This window comes from Lemur catta, chromosome 7 (genome assembly GCF_020740605.2).
Source record: "Lemur catta isolate mLemCat1 chromosome 7, mLemCat1.pri, whole genome shotgun sequence".
NCBI classification, from domain to species: Eukaryota; Metazoa; Chordata; class Mammalia; order Primates; family Lemuridae; genus Lemur; species Lemur catta.
The window spans coordinates 93,379,601-93,399,096 of NC_059134.1; the positions used below are offsets into that span (position 1 = coordinate 93,379,601).

The window sequence follows — 19,496 nt, forward strand, 5'->3', positions numbered from 1 at the left end:
GTCCGAGTCAGTTTCTGGTGAGGCCTCTTCCTGGCTTGCAGATGGCTGCCTTCTCGCTGCGTCCTCACATGGCCTCTTCTCTGTGTGTCCCTGGAGAGAGAGAGGTCTCTCTCTGGTGTCTCTTCCTCTTCTTACAAGAACACCAGTCCTATCAAATTAGGACCTCACCCTTATGACCTCATTTAACTTTGATTACTGCTGTGAAGGCTCTATCTCCAAATGCAGTCACACTGAGGGTTAGGGCTTCAACATGTGAATTTGGGGGAGACACGATTCGGTCCATAACATCCATCTACCTCTGGACTTCCAGCGAGGTGAACCAACAGGTGTGTTTTTGTTGAGGCCAGCTTAAGTTGGTTTTCTGTCACCTCTTACCTTACAATGTTTCACTCCTCTTCAAATCCCTGCTATTCCTAGCACAAAACCCAAAGCACAGAAAGTGTCAATAAATATTCATGGAATGAATGCCCAATTGCTATTTTTCTTCTTGTACCTGTACTGACTACCTCACAGATAGGCTATAAGCCTTTCTTGCTCCCTCAGCCCCAGCCTAAACACCTAAGGCAGCCATGTGAACCTCATCTCTAGAAAATTCTTCTCAGATCCACCCACTGGCTACTTATACAGGGAGCTGAGGCTTCAGCTATGAAATGAGGGGGTTGAACTAGCCACACTAGCACACCTTCCAGCAGAAACCTCCCCCAGCTCCCTGCCGGCTCTAATGTCCCGTGGCTCTGCCTGGGGCTCTGTCTGAAGGAATCATTCTGCTGTTCAGACTGAAGACCCTTCTAGTGCTAACAATGTACAGTCTCATGAGAGGCCCCTCTGGGCTCCTGCTCTAAGTCCCTGTGGCTCTACAGGAGGCCCCTTCCAGCACTAACGGTCCAGGGTTCTGTTGGAAGTCATTTCAAGCACTAAAGTCCCAAAAGTCTGTGATTCTGTGCTAAGCACAAGACATATTTCCGTTGGCTACTAGAACTCTTGTCCCAAGCATAAACGAGAAAGCCCTTAACTGTCACATTATTGTCCTTCCAGATGAGACCAGAGGCTAGCCCTGCTGAGAAATGGGCAGACAGGAGCACTGTGGTGCTCAGACACTTGGTCAGTTCCTGCACCCAGACACCCAGGTTCCCTGTGTCCATTGCTCAACTGTCCAGACTGCCATTAGCAGGAACCAAGATGGAGGGCATGCCAGTTCCAGGCTCAGGGGTTCCACCTCCTGCTCACTTGTGCAGCCTGCAGAAGTGTGGTGGGGAGGGATTGCCTCATTCCTCGGCCAACTGGGATATGGGAGCATTAGATCTCAAGGAAGATGGCCAGAGAGCAGATGCCATGGCCAGCCAGAACCTCGAGGGTCCGGAGATACTCTCTCCTGAGGCTGCAGTGACTCCAGCTTTCCTTCCCACACCTTTTAGAGTCCCTATTTGCAGGACAATTACCGTGTACTGGACACCTGCTCAGTGTCCTACCTACAGTAGCTTATTTAATCTTTTCAGCAGCCCTGCTGCCATGTATTATTGCTATTCTTTTTTTTTCTTAGGCAAACAAATTGAGGTTTAGAGAGATGAAATCTCTTGCCTAGAGTTAGTAAGTGACAGAGCTGGATTTGACCTCAGGTCTGAGAGCCACTCCAGCCTGGGTTCTTAACCAGAGTGCTTAGTGGGAGACCTTCAGAATTTAGTGGCATCTTCTGTGGTCTTGTAACTTGAACAGGCATGTGGGAAGGGCATGGTGAGGGCCCAGCCCCATAAGGTCAGTGCCTATGGGGGGGAAGTTAAGACCAGAGAGGAACGCAGTCACTGGAGAGAAGGACAAAGCAGGTGGAGACCACCAGGCAAACTGGGCCAAGTGTACTGAGGAAGTGGCCAGCTCTGTTGGTTAGAGTCTACCGAAGCCAACCAGGGCTGGGTCAGGAGGAGAGGCACAGCCCAGAGTGGACAGAGGTTCTCTCGATTAGGGGGATGTGGTCGTCTGCATCAGCAGTTCCACCCCCTACCCAGCCCTGCAGCAGGTGAGGGGCGGCCACAGGACAGGAAGCAGCCTGGCAGAGGTCTACGTCATGGTCATTTGTTTTGTTTGTTGTCACATCTATTCCATTCCTTTCTCTGTTCTGCTCAATATCTAGGAGAGCAAATGACACACCCAAGACCTTCTTGCCAAATGGCTTCTGATGAGGTTTACCCAGTGAAATGTTCTGGAGGAAGACAGGGGACAGGAGAAAGAGCGAAGTCTGAGTATTTCTCCCAGTGCCCTGACTTGGGTGGCATCTCTGGCTGTGGCTCTGTCCCCTTTGTGGCTTCAGCTCCCGCTGGGCAGCCCCAGCTCCTGGGCCCTTGGACCAACCTCTTCCCTTTGTTTTTCTGGTCTTGGGAGAAGTGGTAGTTCCCTGCCACAGCTCATCTCTGGTTTGCCTCCCCACTCCCCAGGCAACTTCCAGCATTTCCAAACATTTCCTCCACTGAACCTGGTTCTGGTCTCCTGACAGGACCCTACCTGATCCCAGCTGAAAGGACACAGTCATGGTCCCCATCTTCTACCCCTGGCTGTGGATGGGCCAGTGACTCACTGAACAAAGTGGCAGGAAACTCCTGAGCATGAGGGTGAGCGGAAGTCCCATCCTGTGGCCTGGCCACCAGGGTGCCCCTCGGGTGCCAGGTTAGGTGACCATGAACAGAACTTAGCCACCCACCAGCAGGACCCCACTGGATCCCAGACCAGGAGCCCTGGCACATCTGGGTCTGCAGAATATCTTCCTGTCCATCAAGATTCATTCTGTCACTCATGTCCTCCCAGCCTCAATAGATTCCCAGCTAGGCCACTTCCTACCTGTGTAACCTCAGCAAGCCACTTAACCTCTGTGTACTTCAGTGTCCTCATCTGTATTACAAGGAAAATAACAACCCCCCACACAGGATTGCTGTGATGGTGAAATGAGATGAAACTTGGCTGGGCAACGTGGCTCACACCTGTAATTCCAGCACTTTGGGAGGCCAAGATGGGAGGATTTCTTGAGGCCAGGAGTTTGAGAACAGCCTGGGCAACATAGTGAGACCTTGTATCTACAAAAAAAATTTTTTAAATTAGTCAAGTGTGGTGGTGCATGCCTGTAGTCCCAGATATTTAGGAGGCTGAGGCTGGAGAATCCCTTGAGCCCAGGAGATCAAGGTTACAGTGAGTTATGAATGTGCCATTTCACTCCAGCCTGGGCAATAGAGTGAGACCCTATCTCTAAAAAAAATAATAATAATAATAAAAAAAAAACTTGGCACAATGCCTGGCACAGAGTCAGTGAACAGTAAATGGGAGCAGCAATTGTCGTTATTGTTGACAATGGTATTAGCATGGGCAGCACTAGAGGAACCTGTCTTTGAGGCCTTCGGAGAGCAGCAGCACCTGTGAAGGGGGTGGAGTGAAGATAGAATCCTGAGACAGGCTGGGAGGGAGACGCACAGGGGCCGCACGGCATCACCTGCTCCTCCTGAGCATGCACCATATGCCTGGCTGTGTGTGAAACACACAGTTGCTTTCTGCACATGGAACCCTCCCACCACTGGAAGAGATTGTGTGTGTTAGCATCACCATCATCAACAACAGCCTCGTTTTATAAAGCCTTGAGCCTCAGAGAGGTTCAGGAATCTGCCTAAGGTCACATTGCCAGAATGTGGCAGAGCCAGCATTCCAACCAACCTTGTCTGTTAGAAACCGCCAGTCTCCCCAGGAGGGGTTCGTGATGCTCGGAGATTGTCCTGGGGAGCTGGCTGTGAGCCTAAGACCCTTGCTCCCCACAAATTCAAGAAGAGAGGACAGCAGGGAACTCTTCCAAAATCAGTTCAGACGTCCCAGCCCCTCTGAGCCTCCAAGCCAGAAGGTGACCGACAGCCTTGTGGACTCGCGCCAAGTGAGGACAGGCTGCCTCAGCACATCTTGTCCCCAGATCCCACCACCTCCTGGAAACCAACCTGAAAATGACCCCAAGCCTTGCTGCAGGCTCTGAGCATACAGAATGGCTCCCTCCTAATAGCCCCATGGGACAGTGCCTGGTGTGGCATAAGGAGTCTGTGTGACTCTCAGCCTGGACCCATAGGAGTGGTGAGGCCTTAGGCAAGTGACCCTTGGTTTCATCTGTAAAATGGCGATATCGCCTTCCCATCAGTAGGTGCCTAGTAATGTGAGTGCTTCCACCTCTTCCCTTGTTTCCTTCTTCCTGTAGATCCCGTAACCTCCACTGACCACTTTACCACCTAGCTGCAGGGCCCTCATTTCCCAGAATCCTCCTAGGCTGTGGGCCAGCCTCTGAGCTTTGCAGGAGACAGCGGTTTCTCCGTCCTTTGCTTGTGGCCTGCCGTGGGCCAGCTCCCCCAAGAGCAAAGGCCACAGAACTGGGAGGCTCAGGCCCCACCCTCTTTGTAAACACTAGTTGGGCATCAACTGACCTCAGGAGGGAAGTGCTCCACCGGGACCCTCCTCTTCTAGCCCTGCCTGCTGCTGTATGTTCCAGGGGAAGTGCCAGGCAAATCTGGCACACTTGCGCCCAGGCCACCTCCGTCCTGGAAATAGTCACTTAGAGCCAAACCTCTGGCTGAAGGTGGAAGGGAGTTAAAAGGCCCTGAGCATGTCTCCCTGACCTCACATAGCTTCACGCTGGGCCATCCCAGACAGGGCAAGGTCTCTCTAATTTAAATATTTCTAATGAGCAGGACAGACAGACATAAATAGGACTTTACTGTTATGTTACTGTTTATTTCTTAAAAATAAAGACAGGAATTAAATATAACAAAATACTAATCATTTTCATTTGGGGCAGTGGGGATGTACGTGTGTGTGTTTTATTATTCTTTGGAACATATTTTCTGTATTGTTAAAATTTCTCTAAATAAAAACATTTTTAAGTAAATAAGATTAGCACAGGTTTACTGGAAAAAAATTAGAAAATACCAAAAGTATAGGCCGGGCGCGGTGGCTCACGCCTGTAATCCTAGCACTCTGGGAGGCCGAGGCGGGTGGATTGTTTGAACTCAGGAGTTCGAGACCAACCTGAGCAAGAGCGAGACCCCATGTCTACTAAAAATAGAAAGAAATTATCTGGCCAACTAAAATATGTATACAGAAAGAATTAGCCGGGCATGGTGGCGCATGCCTGTAGTCCCAGCTACTCGGGAGGCTGAGGCAGTAGGATCGTTTAAGCCCAGGAGTTTGAGGTTGCTGTGAGCTAGGCTGACGCCACGGCACTCACTCTAGCCCAGGCAACAAAGCGAGATTCTGTCTCAAAAAAAAAAAAAAAAAGAAAATACCAGAAGTATAAAGGGGAAAATAAAAATCACCAGAATCTCTCCTCCGGCACCAGACCACTGATATATTGGTTTATTTCCTTCTGGTTCTTTCTCTAGCATGTTTATGTTATGTCATTCTTTTTTACCAAAAAGAAAAAGAAACAGAATCATATTGTTAAATAACCTTTTTTCCCTTAACAATGTATTTTGAACAGTTTCTCATGCCTTTGTTTACTTTACTATACTTTTCAGTGTTTTTTCCATGTAATCATGAGTAAGGTGTTTTTTTTTAATTATTAGAATCCATATAGATCTCATTAGGACAATATCATGAATACCTTTTATTATTTTTTCTTAGCTGGGCATGGTGGTGCATGCTTGTAGTCCCAGCTACTTGGGAGGCTGAGCGGGGAGGATCACTTGAGCCCAGGAGTTTGAGACCAGACTGGGCAACATAGCAAGACCGAATCTCAATTTAAAATTATAAATAAATAAAAATATATTGTTTCTTATTTTAAAAAGTAATGTAGTTTTGTTATAGAAAAATTAGAAAATATAGATAAGCAAACAAAAAAACATGTAAAATCTCTGTAGCTTACCACCCTGAAATAACCTCTGCTAACATTTTAGTTTTTAACATTCCTGTCTTCTTTTTTATATACATAGGAAAATATATATAAACATGCATTTTGAAATAAAATTGGAATCAAACAGTTCATACTATTTTTAACTTGCATTTTTTTGTTCACTTAACAATACATCTTATATTGATCAGGATTGTTTCAGCTACAAATGACAGAAAACCCAAAGTAACGGTAGCTTAAGCATGTTAATTTCTCTCTCTAGTAAGTGACTTCCAGCCTTAAGCAGCCCAGGCTGGCACCACAGCTCCATGAATATCACAGACCTGATTCCTGCTAACCTGATGCCCTCCGTCCTTAGCACATGGCTTCTACCTCATGACCCAAAATGGCTGCTCATGTCCACAATCCAGAAAGCACAGGAGAGAGCAGCTTCTCTCTCCAAGGATGCTGCTTGTCCCTCTCACCATGTGAGGAAGCAACAAGAAGGCGCCATCTTGGAAGCAGAGAGCAAGCCTTCACCAGACACTGAATCTGCTGGGGCCTTGATTTTGGACTTCCCAGCCTCCAGAACTGTGAGCAATAAATGTCTGCTGTTTATAAATTACCCAGTCTCTAGCAGCAGGAATGGACTAAGACAAATACTTCCTGAAATTCACATACACCATTTCTGCTTATATCCCACTAGCCAGAGCTTAGTCCCACAGCCACTGGGAAATAGGATATTTATCTAAGTAGGGGTTCTGTTACTATGGCAAAAGGGGAGAACAGATATTGGGAAACAACTGGCGTCTCTGCCACATATTACAAACATCTTTCCAGTGTATGTAGTTTTGTATCCTGCTTTCTTCTCTTATTTTTGGTGAACATTTCCCCATATCATTAAATATTCTTTGAAAAAAATTTGTTTTTTAGAGACAGGGTCTTGCTCTGTTGCCCAGGCTGGCTGGAGTGCTACAGTCATAGCTCACTGCTGCCTTGAACTCCTGGGCTCAAGCATTCCTCCTGCCTCAGCCTCCCAAGTAACTGGGACTATAGGCACATGCCACCACACCTGGCTAGTTTTTAAATGTTTTGTTTTTTTTTTTCCTGTAGAGATGGGGTCTATGCTACCCGGGCTGGTCTTGAACTCCACCTCAAGTGATCCTCCCACCAGTGCCTCCCAAAGTGCTAAGAGTACAGGCATGAGCCACCCTGCCCAGCCTTGAAATTCTTAATTTTTAATGGCTGATTCATATTCCATAATCTGTATGTAATATCACTTATAGATCTTATTACTTGATATTTGGGTATTTTGCTCTGATACATAAGCCTCTTTTATGCTTAAAACTTGTCAGAGGAAGAGATTCCAAGCTTTCTGCTCTACCCTGTGGGTGCCCACCTACAATATTTTATTGGGGAGTCAGAGCAGTATCTGCCTGGAAAGCTGGCTAAGGGTCTGAGTTTGTTCCTGCTAACAAATAGAGCTCTTTGTCAACAGGTGTACCCTGCTGCTCCCATTGCAGGGGAAACCACAGGAGTAGGCAGGGCCCGTGGGCAGTTCCACCCCAGGTGGGTGAATGGAGGAGTGTCAGGGGATGGTGGGAAGTGAGTAGGAGGAATCCACAAGCTCTTAGGAGCCAAGGGATGGCCTGGCCCAGGAAGGCTTAGGGACTCCATGGTGCTCATTCATTCTTCATTAGGGCTCAACAAATGCTTTTGAAACCCTACACAGGGCCACGGCCTGTGTCAGGCCCTTAAGGATATCTCAGAGGAGCCATGATCCCTGCTCTTGAGGGACTCAGTTAACTTTAAATTCTCAAACATTAGAGTTCAACCTGGAAAGTTGCCTAAAATACAGGATCCTGGGGCCCACACCCAAAAATCTGACATAATAGGTGTTGGTGGGTCTGGAGTCTTTCAGTATCTCCAGATGACCTTGATAATCAGGGACCATTTTGGGGGAGAAATATCAGTCAAGCCTCTTGGAGGGAGTCTCCTAAACCAGCAGACCTGAGCCTTTATCTGCTCAGGATGCAGCTTGAACCTTGACTGACCCTTAGGCTACAGCAAAATAATGGGGACACCTTCAGACAGACCTGGACCCAAAGCTCAGCTCCATCCTTCAGTAACTGAGTGACCTCAGGCGAATTAGTTAACCTCTATGAGCCTCAATTTCCTCATCTGTAAAATGAGGATAATCATAGTGCTTCCCATGTGAAATTAAATGTTAAAGAGCTTAGCAGAGTGGCTGGCACTCAATAAATGCCAGATATTATTATTAAATTAACTAAAATTAATTTATTAATTAAAATTGCCTCTAGGTAAGTAATTACAGCAAGGGACTGGATACAAGGTATGTAAAGAACCTCACACACTGCTTGACTCACAGTAGTAGGCATTCAGTAAATGGTATTATTACCAGTATTACTATTATTAACATCCTCACACGCATTTTAATTCTAGGCCTTATTATCTCTGCAGCTGTACCCACCACACAATTTTTTAGCCTCCTGACAGAAATCACAGATTTGGGGGCTCCAAAATGTCAGCTTAATGTCTACCTCTAGTGCCTGCCCCAGCACGAAAGAGATTTTCTCAGCTCCTTCCAGAAGGATGAGCAACTGGCAGGCCCATAAGATGAGGGTGAGTGGGAACCTCAGGCCCCTGCCTTCAACTTCCTGCTTTTGGGGGAGCCCAGGCCTGAGCTGACCCCCACGGGTCAGGGAGCTGCGGAGGCCCAAGGCTGCCGGGAGGTGAGAAGGAAGATGCGGGGTAGCTGTTGATAATGATGTTTTCGAGTGCTCATGGATGGCACGGTTGCCATGGTAATGCTGCTGGCTCTGAACAAGCTGTGGCCTCTCTTGAGTTGTGAGTCAGGTTTAGCTTTATTTATTAAAAAAGAAAACCAACACCCTGACCTGCGGAGGACAAAGCAAAGCTCCAGGTGGAGGCCACGGTGTGAATCGGCAGGTGACTCAGCAGTGCTGCACACGGTCCAAGGACCTCCCAATGACAGCTGGCCCGGACGGCTGCAGGGTCTGGAAAAGTCCACAGGGGTAAGTGGGGAGGCCAGCAGCTCAAACCATGGCCCAGGAGAGAAAGCACAAACAGACTCCACACTGCTGGTTGGAAACCGCTTAATAAGAAGCAGATCCCATTTTCTCGGCTCTGGCCCAAAGGCCACACTCTTTCATGGGACTCTGCCTCACTCAGGTGTGGGAGGCCTCAGGGCCCAAGGATGGACCCTGCAAACCACGAAAGTGTTCTCCCAGGGCCTGAATTTGTGGGTTGAGACCCTTTTTCGCAGAACTTCTGCAGGGTATAGGCAGTGATGACTCCAGCTTCAGTCGAGACTTCTGATAGAGCCTGGCCCATGTCATCGCCCCATGGGGAGGCCCATGGTCAGAGTAACAGTGATACACTAGAATCATCTTCCTTGCCTTGGACACTGTCGCAGAATCCTAGACCTACAGGTATAGGGGCTATAAAACCTACTGGTTTGCCTGGGTTCACTGTTGAATCCACTGGCTGAGAAGCTGTTGGTTTCTCCTCCCCCTCACTCCAGTCTCTGGGTGTCCTGGTGTGCCCGCCTCCTAACCTGCTCTGCACACCAGCCTTGTCTCCACCCACTGCCTTCATTACTTAACCATTACAGTGGTTAGGCCAATAGATGCTGAAGTCAGGGTGGATGGGTTTAAGGCCTCCTTCTGCCACTTGCTAGCTGCATGGCTGAGCCCCCATCCTCCCGTCTATAATGCAGGGGTGATAAAAATAATGGTGCCTACTCACAGGGTTGCTATGAGGATGAAACGCAATAATATTTGCATGTTCAACACAGAGCCTGGCTGGCACACAGTAAGTGCTGGATAACTATTCGCCGTTGTCAACTTTTGCTCGGACCTCATCATATCCTGCCTGGAAAGCAGCAACAGCCTCAGAACTCACTGGCTGATTAGAGTCTTGCTCACCTCCAATCTATGGCCATGCCACAGCAGAGTAGTTTATGTAAAACGCAATCCTGATCACATGACTTTCCTTCTTAAAATCCATCATGGCTCCTATTTGCCTTCAAGATAACTCTTAGAATTTCCTAGAGTGGCCAACAAGGTCCCGACAATCTAGTCCTTGGCTACTCTCTCCACCCTACATCTCACTACACCCTCCCAGCCTTGATAAGTTGTAGCCGTACCCAACGGTTGGCAGTGTCCCCACGGTGCCAAGCTCTGCCGTACCTCCAGGATTTGTGTCTTGCACTTCCCTTTACCCTGAAGGCCCTTTCTCTTCTGTTCACCTAGGAAACACCTGCTTATCCCTCAAGACCACATCAAGAACCTCCTGTACTGTGAAATCCCCTATACTGTTAGACCTTCCTGTCCTGCCTGCAAGTGCAGAGCAGACCACTCCCTCCTCTGCACCACTTTGGTACTTTCCATAAAGACATTTATCGCTTTACATTGCAATTATTGTTATCCATGCCTGTGACCCCTTTTGGCTTCTTGAGGGTAGCACCAACTCGAATTTCTGTATCCCCAGAACATACCACAGTACTACCACATTCACAAGAGATGTTTGTGACTCAATGAATAAATCAATGAATGAAGACAAAAACTCCATTTATAGAAGAGGAAACAGGCCCAGAGAGGAGCAGTGACTTGGCAAAAGGAGAATCCAGAAGCCCCATAACTCCAGCCACTCTGACTCAAGGGACTATGGACCATTCATTCATCCATCTATCATTTTCTAAGTAAGCACCAGTCACACTCCAGACATTGTGTTGTCCTCTGGGGTACAAAGAACAAGGAGCAGTCCTGGGCCTCAAGGGGCCCACAGCCAGGTGGGATAGAAGGACAGGTACACAGACAGTGCCCCTACCTTTTACTACTAGCTAGAACAGAGGGAGTAGAGGAGCTATGGGAATTCCAGGGACCTTTAATCCGGGTGGGGGAGAGGGGGAAGCCACTGACTATAGTCTGAATGTTTGTGTCTCTCCCTCCAAATTCCAATGTTGAGATCCTTACTCCCAAGGTGACAGTATTAGGAGGCAGTGCCTTTGGGAGGTGATTAGGTCATGGCAGTGGAGCCCTCATGAATGGCATCAGTGACCTGATAAACGAGGCCTCTGAGAGACCCCTTGCCCCTTCCACCATGTGAGGACATAATGAAAAGACCAACATCTACAAACCAGAAAGCAGGTCTTCACCAGACACCTTGCTGCTGGCACCTTGACCTTGGGCTTCCAGCCTCCAGAACTGAGAAATAAGTTTCTGTTGTTTGTAAGCCACCCAGTATATCATAGTTTTTTTTTTAATGTTTTAAATTTTTAATTATCATGGGTATGTAATAGTTGTATATCTTTATAGGGCACATGTGATGTTTTGATATAGGCATACAATGTGAATTAATCAAATCAGGGTAATTGGGGTATCCATCACATGGTCGTTTTTTCATAGCAGCCTGAATGGACTGTTTCTATGTCTCCATTCTCTCTCCCCAAACCCTAGAGGTCAAGTCCCTAAAGGCCAGGAGGCCAAGACAGCTGCAGTCTAGGTGCTGTCAGCATAGGTGAAGAGACACACATACATGCATACACAAGACAGATGACACGAGTGTGCCTTTCCCCATGGGATAGGGCAGGCGGTCACAAGAACATGTCTGACCCTGTAAGCAGTCACGTTAAGAGCCCCGCATGGGAGTAAAGACCAAAGATATCAGAGAGCAGAGCATTTTCGGACATTACACACGCACAGAACCTTTCATCCTCACCAGGCAGGACCCTAAAAACTAGACAGATACTGTTTTCTTCCCCCTTTTCAGATGAACAAACAGACTCGGAGAGATCTAAGTGACTTGCCCAACCCCACTGCCTGGTCAGTGGAGGTGCCAGCACTGAATCCATCACTCCCCAGGCATCTGCTGGGCCTGTAGTCTGTGCCAGGCCCCCCTGGGCACGCGGGATACCAAGGCGAATGGGACACGATCCCTGCCCCTCTTGGGAGCCAACTGCATGATGGCAAATGCACAGTTTCTCAAGTCAGACAGAACCTGTGCTTGAATCTCAACTTCCCCACTGACTAACCCTGTGAGCCTGAGCTGGGTGCTAACTTCTGCACCTGACATTTAGTGTCTCAGTTTCGAAACATAACGTAGATCAAGTCAGTCTCATGCTCAAACCCTCCATACGCTCCCATCAACTCAGAGTAAAATCCAAACTCCTTGGCAGGGCCACATGAGACGCAGATGCTGCTCCCATGTCCAGCGCATTTCCTACCCCTGTCTACCCCACAGCCCACCCTCAGCCACACTGGTCCCTGGCCATGCCTGGAGCAAGACAGGTATCTCCATTCTCCAACCTTTGCCCTTCTCCTCTGTCCTGGACTCACTTTCTGCAGAGGGACACATGGCTGGCTCCCTCCTACCTCTCAGGTCTCTGTCTCCTCGCAGAGGCCATCCCTGACCACAGTGTCCAAAATGGTGGCCCTGTCACTCTCAACTGTACTTTTCTTCAAGGCAATTAGATGATGTTATAAATAGAAAATGCTTAGTCTGGTGCCTGAAGCTTAATTGGCACATAATAATGGTAGCTGCTATTATTATTGTCATTGTTCATATTGTTGTTGTTGTTATTTTGGTGCTCATCATCTTACTGGGGGGACAGGTGTGAAAATAATTTGGGATAACCAAGCTCTTACTCCTGAGCCCTCTGCTTCACTTTGGGGCCTGAGAAGCAGCCCCTCTGTCTGCCTGAAGAGCAGGGCCCCAAATTTTTGCCCTGTCTGCCAAGGTCACCCTCTGGGTCTGGCCCTGCCTGCCCGTCAGGAGACCTCTGGGCCCCGCATGGGCTGGGGGCAGTGGGCGGAGCCCAGACCAGGCCTCAGAAACCCGTGATTTCCCCCCCGGAAAAGGCCCCACATCAAAGCCAGTCTTGGAGGGGTGAGGCCTCAAGATAAATGGAAGATTAAAGAAGGCTCAGTCTCCACAGGCCACAGGGAGAGGCAGCCGGTAGGCGACCACAGTGGGGAGGCCCCAACACAGCCTGGCAGCGGCCATCTTGGGGAGTAAGAGGAGAGAAGGGGACCCAGGCCTGGGCCTGGGGGCCGGTGAGGGCACCTTTGTATGGGTCTGGGCTCCTCCTCGTTATTAAATATTGGCCAATCCCTCCTGCCATGCCTGCTTCTTAACCCTTTCCCAGCCAGACAGCATCAGGGAGGCTCAGGAGAGGAACGCCTGGGCCTCTCCTCCAGAGTTGTTTGGTCATAGGGTTTGGTCATTGGGGTTTGCTCCCTCCAGCATGGGAGCCTGTAATGAGGACCTCCTGGCCCCAGTCTTCCTCCCCAGGGAAGGTCTGTAATTAGTGCAGGAGGCGAGGCTGGGGAAGCTCAGACAATGTCATTTGAACCAGGATGAGACAGGGCTCAATTGCTAGTCTGTACATTTTTTTTTCTAGTGCCATTTCATACACAAAACTCCAGCAAGCTTAACCCTTTCATGGTTGGGCCCGGATGCCAGGGCTGCAGCTTGGCACACTGTCCATGCCTGTGTCTAAGCTGTGCCAGTCTCACCTGCACCACACACACCCCAATTCAGGCGAGCCATGGTTTCAGACTTCCTTAACATCAGCCAGTCAATCATCCAGCAAGGCTTTGCTGAGTGTCACCAGCTGCCAAGCACCAAGGGGAAGGGACCCAAAGGAAAGTCTCCCTTCCTGCCCCCAAGGCGATGACAGTCCTCTGAGCAGGGGAGGAATGCACATTAGAAACAGGTGGCAAGCAGTACAAGACAAGGTAGAATCAGATGGTGAGGACCAGAGCAGGGGAAGGAAGCCACAGGGAGGCAGAGTAGACAGGACGGGCACTCGAAGGCTCAGCATGTGGTAAGTGCTCTGGAAATACATCCTGCGGGAGCTATCTTCCTGGAGCAGAGTCCCTCTGCAATCAGGGCTGAGGGCTGAACCCAAAGGGAGAGTGGAGGCAGGCGAAGCCAGCCCCAGGTGGAGACAGATGTCAGAGCCATTGCAGGCAGAGGCTATTGCTTCCTCTCAGTGCTCCTGAAGCATTCATCGCAAATCCCTGAGCTACGTTCATCTCACACTGGACTGCAACCTGTCTGATTACGGATCTGTCCACCCCCCCCCCCCCGCCCCCTGCCCCGGACTGCAAGCAGCCTGAGAGCTCTGTCTATTCACCTCTAGTCTCAGGTGCCGCAGCAATGAGCCTGGTACACAAGAGGTACTCAATAAGTGCTCTTTGAAAAGATGGCTGGGCTTGGATGAGAAGATTGGAGGAGTGTGGAAGAATCTACTTCTATAAACTTACCCACAGGGGATGCAAAATGTGACCCCACTGCCCTTGCAAATCACATCACAATCTCCCTAACATGTAAAAAGCTTCCAGAAATCAATAAGACAAGACCAACCAACAATTTTAAGAAGGTCAAAGAATATGAGTAGAGTCTACAGAAAGGGAAACATAAATTGTTCTAGCAAATCTAAAAAGAGGCTAAATCTTGGGCACACTGTAGCTCTAACTCGGGCAGTGCAAAGGCAACATATATAACCTAACCGTTTGTACCCCCGTCATATTCTGAAATTTAAAAAAAGATGCTAAATCCTACTCAATAAAATGCAAATTAAAAATACACTGGAGGCCAGGAGTGGTGGCCCACGCCTGTTTTCCTAGCACTTTGGGAGGCCGAGGTGGGAAGGTCACTTGAGCCCAGGAGTTTGACACTAGTCTGAGTAAAATAGTCTCTGCCCCGTCTCTACAAAAACAAAAAAAGAAACAAAAAAAATTTAGCCAGGCATGGTGTGCACCTGTAGTCCCAGCTATTCAGGAGGCTGAGAAAGGAGGATCACTTGAGCCCAGGAGTTTAAGGTTGCAGTGAGCTGTGGTGACCCAACTGCACTCCAGCCCAGACAGCAGAGCAAGACCTTGTCAAAAAAAAAAACACTGGAAACCATTATCTATCAGATTAGAAAAATTCAAAAGTTGGATAATACCCTCAGTTTGAGAGACTGTAGAGAAACCAGCAAGGTCATATATTGCTGGCGGGAGGATAAATTAGCACAATATATTTGAGAATATCTATCAACATTACAAATGCACATTCTCTTTGACCCGCAGTCCCACTTCTGAGAATTTATCCTACGGATACACAGTGTTTGAAAAAGTCTATCATTGCAGCATTGTTTGTTACTCTAAAAAACCAGAAACAATCCAAATGGCCATCATTTGGGGACAGGTAAATAAATGATGGTACATTCATACAATGGATGGCTACATAGCTATTTAAAAAAAAGAATGAGGAAGTTCTCTAGGTACTAATAAAGGAAGATCTCCAAAATAGATTAAGAGAAAAAAAAGATGCAAAAGAATTGTATCTCCTTTTCAGTAAAAAAAAGAGAAATATCTATATGCATATATGTATGCACACATGCATAAACACACACACACAGCATATAAAGATGCCCAAGAAAGTAATAAAATTAATTCTATGTTGGTTAAAGGGTGGGAACTTAGTGGTTAGGATATAGGATGCAGGGATGGGAGGATTGCTTTTTGTCGTGTGAATGCATTATCTATTCAACAAATCTAAAAGACAAAAAAAAATGAAGGAAACTTTACCCAGGACTGAGGGCTCTGGGATTCTTCCCAAGTTGCTGGTAGATGTGATTCTACCTTGGCTGGCTGCCCCTCTGTCATTTGCCTTTCCTTGTTCCTGCCAGGTTTTCCTGAGACCCTGGATTCCAGCAAATGATGATGCCATCTCAACTCAGGCCTCAACAGCAAAGATCATAGACTATGCAGTCAGACCAAGTCACTGTGTGACTTTGGGCAAGTTACTCCACCTCTCTGAGCTTCAAGAAAACAGGGTACCTGCCTCCAAGGGTTGTATCAAGGTGTAAATGAGAAAACTCGCAGAAAGTGCTCAGTACAGATCTTAGGACATGATAAATGATATACATATACATATATATATTTTTTTTTTTTTTTGAGACAGAGTCTCACTCTGTTGCCTGGGCTAGAGTGCCATGGTGTCATCACAGCTCACTGCAACCTCAAACTCCTGGGCTGAGCGATCCTCTTGCCTCAGCCTCCCGAGTAGCTAGGACTACAGGCACATGCCATGACACCTGGCTAATTTTTCAATTTTTAGTAGAGACAGGGTCTCACTCTTTCTCAGGCTGGTCTCAAACTCCTGAGCTCAAGTGATCTTCCTGCCTCAGCCTCCCAGAGTGCTAGGATTACACACGGGAGCCACCATACCTGGCCCAGGGCTCATCTGGACAGCCCTCAAGGATTGCCAGCTCTGTGTCTCTGTGTCTCTTCATCAGTCTCCCCTGGGTTTCAGAGATGGTCATTCTCTGAGGCACCTCCAGCTGCAGCCCTGAGAACAATGCTACCTTCTTCTCTAGATTAGACTCATTCTTTGTCTTCCCCAGGGTCCCCAGGTTTGTGGAGCACCTGGGTGATGCCAGCTCCTATAAGACATGAACTCACTGATGAGTACATGTAAGGCCTCCCCTGGAAACCCTAAGTCTTCACCCCAGAGCAGAGAGAACCCTGGTGGGCAGGTCTGAAGGGGAATGTTAGGGACCGGGTTGGAATACACAGCCCTGGGGTGCCCCACCCTGATCCTTGGACACTTGGCATTTGTTTGCCAGAGAGCTGAGAAAAAATGTGGCTCCCCTGGGCCCACATCCATTCATTTTTCTCCAGAGAACTGGTCCACCCTTCAGATCTGGAGACTCAAGAAATGTTCTCGGAGCATCTGGAATGTATATTTGCTTTAACCAGTGATTGCCAAGGCTGAGGTTGCTGGTTTTCTGTTTGTTCTGCTCAGCCCAAGAGGCTGCAGCTGGTCTCTGAGGATGGAGTGTGCCCAGGGCACCCACTCTGTGCAGGACCAGGGGTGGGGGCCCCCACCTGGACCTGTTCCTCGAAGGGAGGAGCTGGGGAGAGGGCCAGTGGGGGATAAAGGCTGAGTCTGCAAAGGCCCCAGGCTCCTCCCAACTCTCCAGAAAGCCCTTGATTACTATGCAATTTGTCCAATCCCAGAGTCTGACGCCACAGAAAGATGAAGTCACACAGAGGGAAGATCAAATTTCCAACCCTTTTGCTTAACAGCTGTGTGACTTTGGACAAATGACCTCTCTGAACCTCACTTTCTTCACCTATGACAGTAAAACTATTTGTGTACCTCTGCCTCGCCTCTAAAGGCATTTAAGAAACTCTACAGACAATGGAATTAGATGGTTTTTAATAGGAAAAAGGACATGGAGAAAAGGGAATACAAACATAAGATGAAGGTAGGATGCAGGTAATTTGTGAAATGCACCTCCATGAGATTCTGTTGCAAGAGGTAGACCTCAGAAAATTCATGTCTGAGCTTCCTCACAGCCCAAGAAAAGAAGGAATGCAATGAACTACAAAATCCAGAGTGTCTATTAAATTAATCATAAAAATAGGCCCACCACTAAGAAGCAGCCAGCCTTTCTGGGCCCTGATGTGAGAGTAAAGACTCTTTCCTGGGCCTTCCTAAAGTGGCAAGTTGGGGGTAGGGGGGTGGGAATGTGTGTGCAGGCCCCTCCCCAGATGGGGGTCATACTGTCTCCTAGGGTCTTTGTGAGTTTGGAATAAAATGCTTGACAGTGCCCCTCAGGCTGGCTGGCATATGGTAGGTGCTTAAAATGTGCCCATTTCCTTCCTTCCTCCTATTCTGTCTTCTCCCAGGGAAGGGGCACTGTGAGATCTTACAGGCATGCGACATTCAGCTCTCCAGTCACTCAGCAAACACTTATTGAATACCTACTATGTGCCAGACTCTGGGTTTGGCAACCGTGGGAAGCCCCCCAAGCCCCCAAACCTAGCTTGTGCCTTCCCTGCTGTCCCCAGATCCCTGGGCTCAGAAGCTCTCACCCTCGCCCTCCCCCTGCGAGCTACCCTTTTGGGTCTCAGGGCTCTGCCTCCTCCCCAGCAGGGCTGTAAACCCCAGGGAGGCCTGCTCCTGTGGCTTCTCCCTCATTCCCCACATAACTCCAGGCTGCTCCCTCCGACCACCACATTCATGGAGCTTGGCCACGTGCAAAAGCACAATTAATATTCCACTCAGTCTCCCCCAGCCCTGCTGCCTATTGGGAGAAGATGGAAACCAGATTTACAGCAGCACGCGCTGGCAGGGATGGACACAGAGGCGGGCTCGCCGCTAGGTGTGAGCTGGCACTTTCTCCTCCACAGGCGTGTGCACGTGCACAAATGGCGGAAGCCCCACACTTAGATCCACAACTCCAGACACTGGGTCATCCTCCTGGGTGGGCGTGTGCACACACGGCTACACCGCCATGCGCTGCACACCCAGGCCCTGGCCAAACGCTGCCCAGGGGACACCTGGGATCCTCACACACAAGGACCACGTTTGATTTCTGGGCAGAGGAAGACAGAATCATAGCATCTCAGAGCTGGTAGAATGGAATTTCAGAGACCATCTGCCTAAAACCCTCATTTTACAGGGACGAATCTAAGGCCCTGGCTTAACTTGACTGTTATCAGTCCCCACTGAACTGAACTGTGACAGGGTGCATTTTAGCAAAGCCTTTGATTTAAATGCCCATGCTGCTTCCCTGCTTCCTGGTGACAAGCCACTTCAGCCTCTCCAGCCTTGGAGGTTGGGGAAACCAAGGCAAGGGGTGGGGGGAGGTGGGGGTGACAAAGTGGGGACAGGCACTTGGCCAGTAAATCATAGGCAGAGGCAGGCCTCCAACTTTCCATGCCCCTGCCCTTCCTCTCAGCCCCACAGTTCTAGCTCTGCCAGCCTAGGTGGGGCAGGATTTGCAGGGGAGTGTCCCTGACAATGTGAGGCTCACCAACAGGGGAGAAACAACTGGCTTTGTTGATTTTTCTGCCATTACTTGAGATGTAGAGAGGAAGGGTGATGGAAGACAGTACAGCTGGAGTGTATGTCTTTGTGGGAGGGAGCCAGGCAGCCTGGGTTATGGAGACGTCTAGAAGCAGAGCTGGTGCAGGTGATTGAGGCCGGGGGAGAAGGGTGAACTGGGAACAGGAGGAAGCAGAGCAGGAAGCGGGTGGAGCTATTCCCCAGCTGGCAGGCGGACAGACGGCCAAGGGGCGGGCCTGCCTCCCATCCAGAGATGGGACCGTAGAGCAGAAATTCAGGGAAAAAGAAGCTAAAATAATTACCAGGAAAAGGAGCTGGAAGGGAGGCAAGTGTTTTCTTAGTCCTTAAGGAACTTCAGTCTTCAGAGAATTTAAAGAAGAAAAAATATCTATCTTTAAGGCCTTTCTCCAAGTCAGGGTGGCTGGTGATTCACTCACTGCTGAGGAAGGCCCTGGAAGGCCCTCCCCGCAGCTCCTGCCTCTCCCCAGTGAGAAAACTTAGTTCATCTGGGGTGAGTGGAAAGGGCCCTGGGTGCAGAGGCTCGAGGCCCAGGTTTCAGTCCCATCTCTGCCTCCTGAATCTGGGTGACCTAAGATAGGCCTCCGATGGCCCCAGGCCTTGGTTTTCTGTAAAATGAAGGAAGGCATGTCATATAAACTCTCTGAGCCTTGGTTTTCTCATCTGTAGGTTGGGGATAATAATATCATATTTCATCGAATCTAAGATGTCATCAATTATACGATGCACCATTATTTTACATATACTAAGAGGG

At 48.8% G+C, this 19,496-nt stretch overlaps 1 long non-coding RNA gene across 1 annotated transcript in view; it reads right to left on the bottom strand.

The window, feature by feature from the left end:
- Positions 1-206: 206 nt before the first annotated feature.
- LOC123642646 overlaps positions 207-19,496 on the bottom strand; it is a 35,604-nt gene continuing 16,314 nt past the window's right edge. The window contains exon 3 of the long non-coding RNA XR_006736506.1: positions 207-413. This is a non-coding gene — a long non-coding RNA (uncharacterized LOC123642646). The remainder of the gene's footprint in view (positions 414-19,496) is intronic.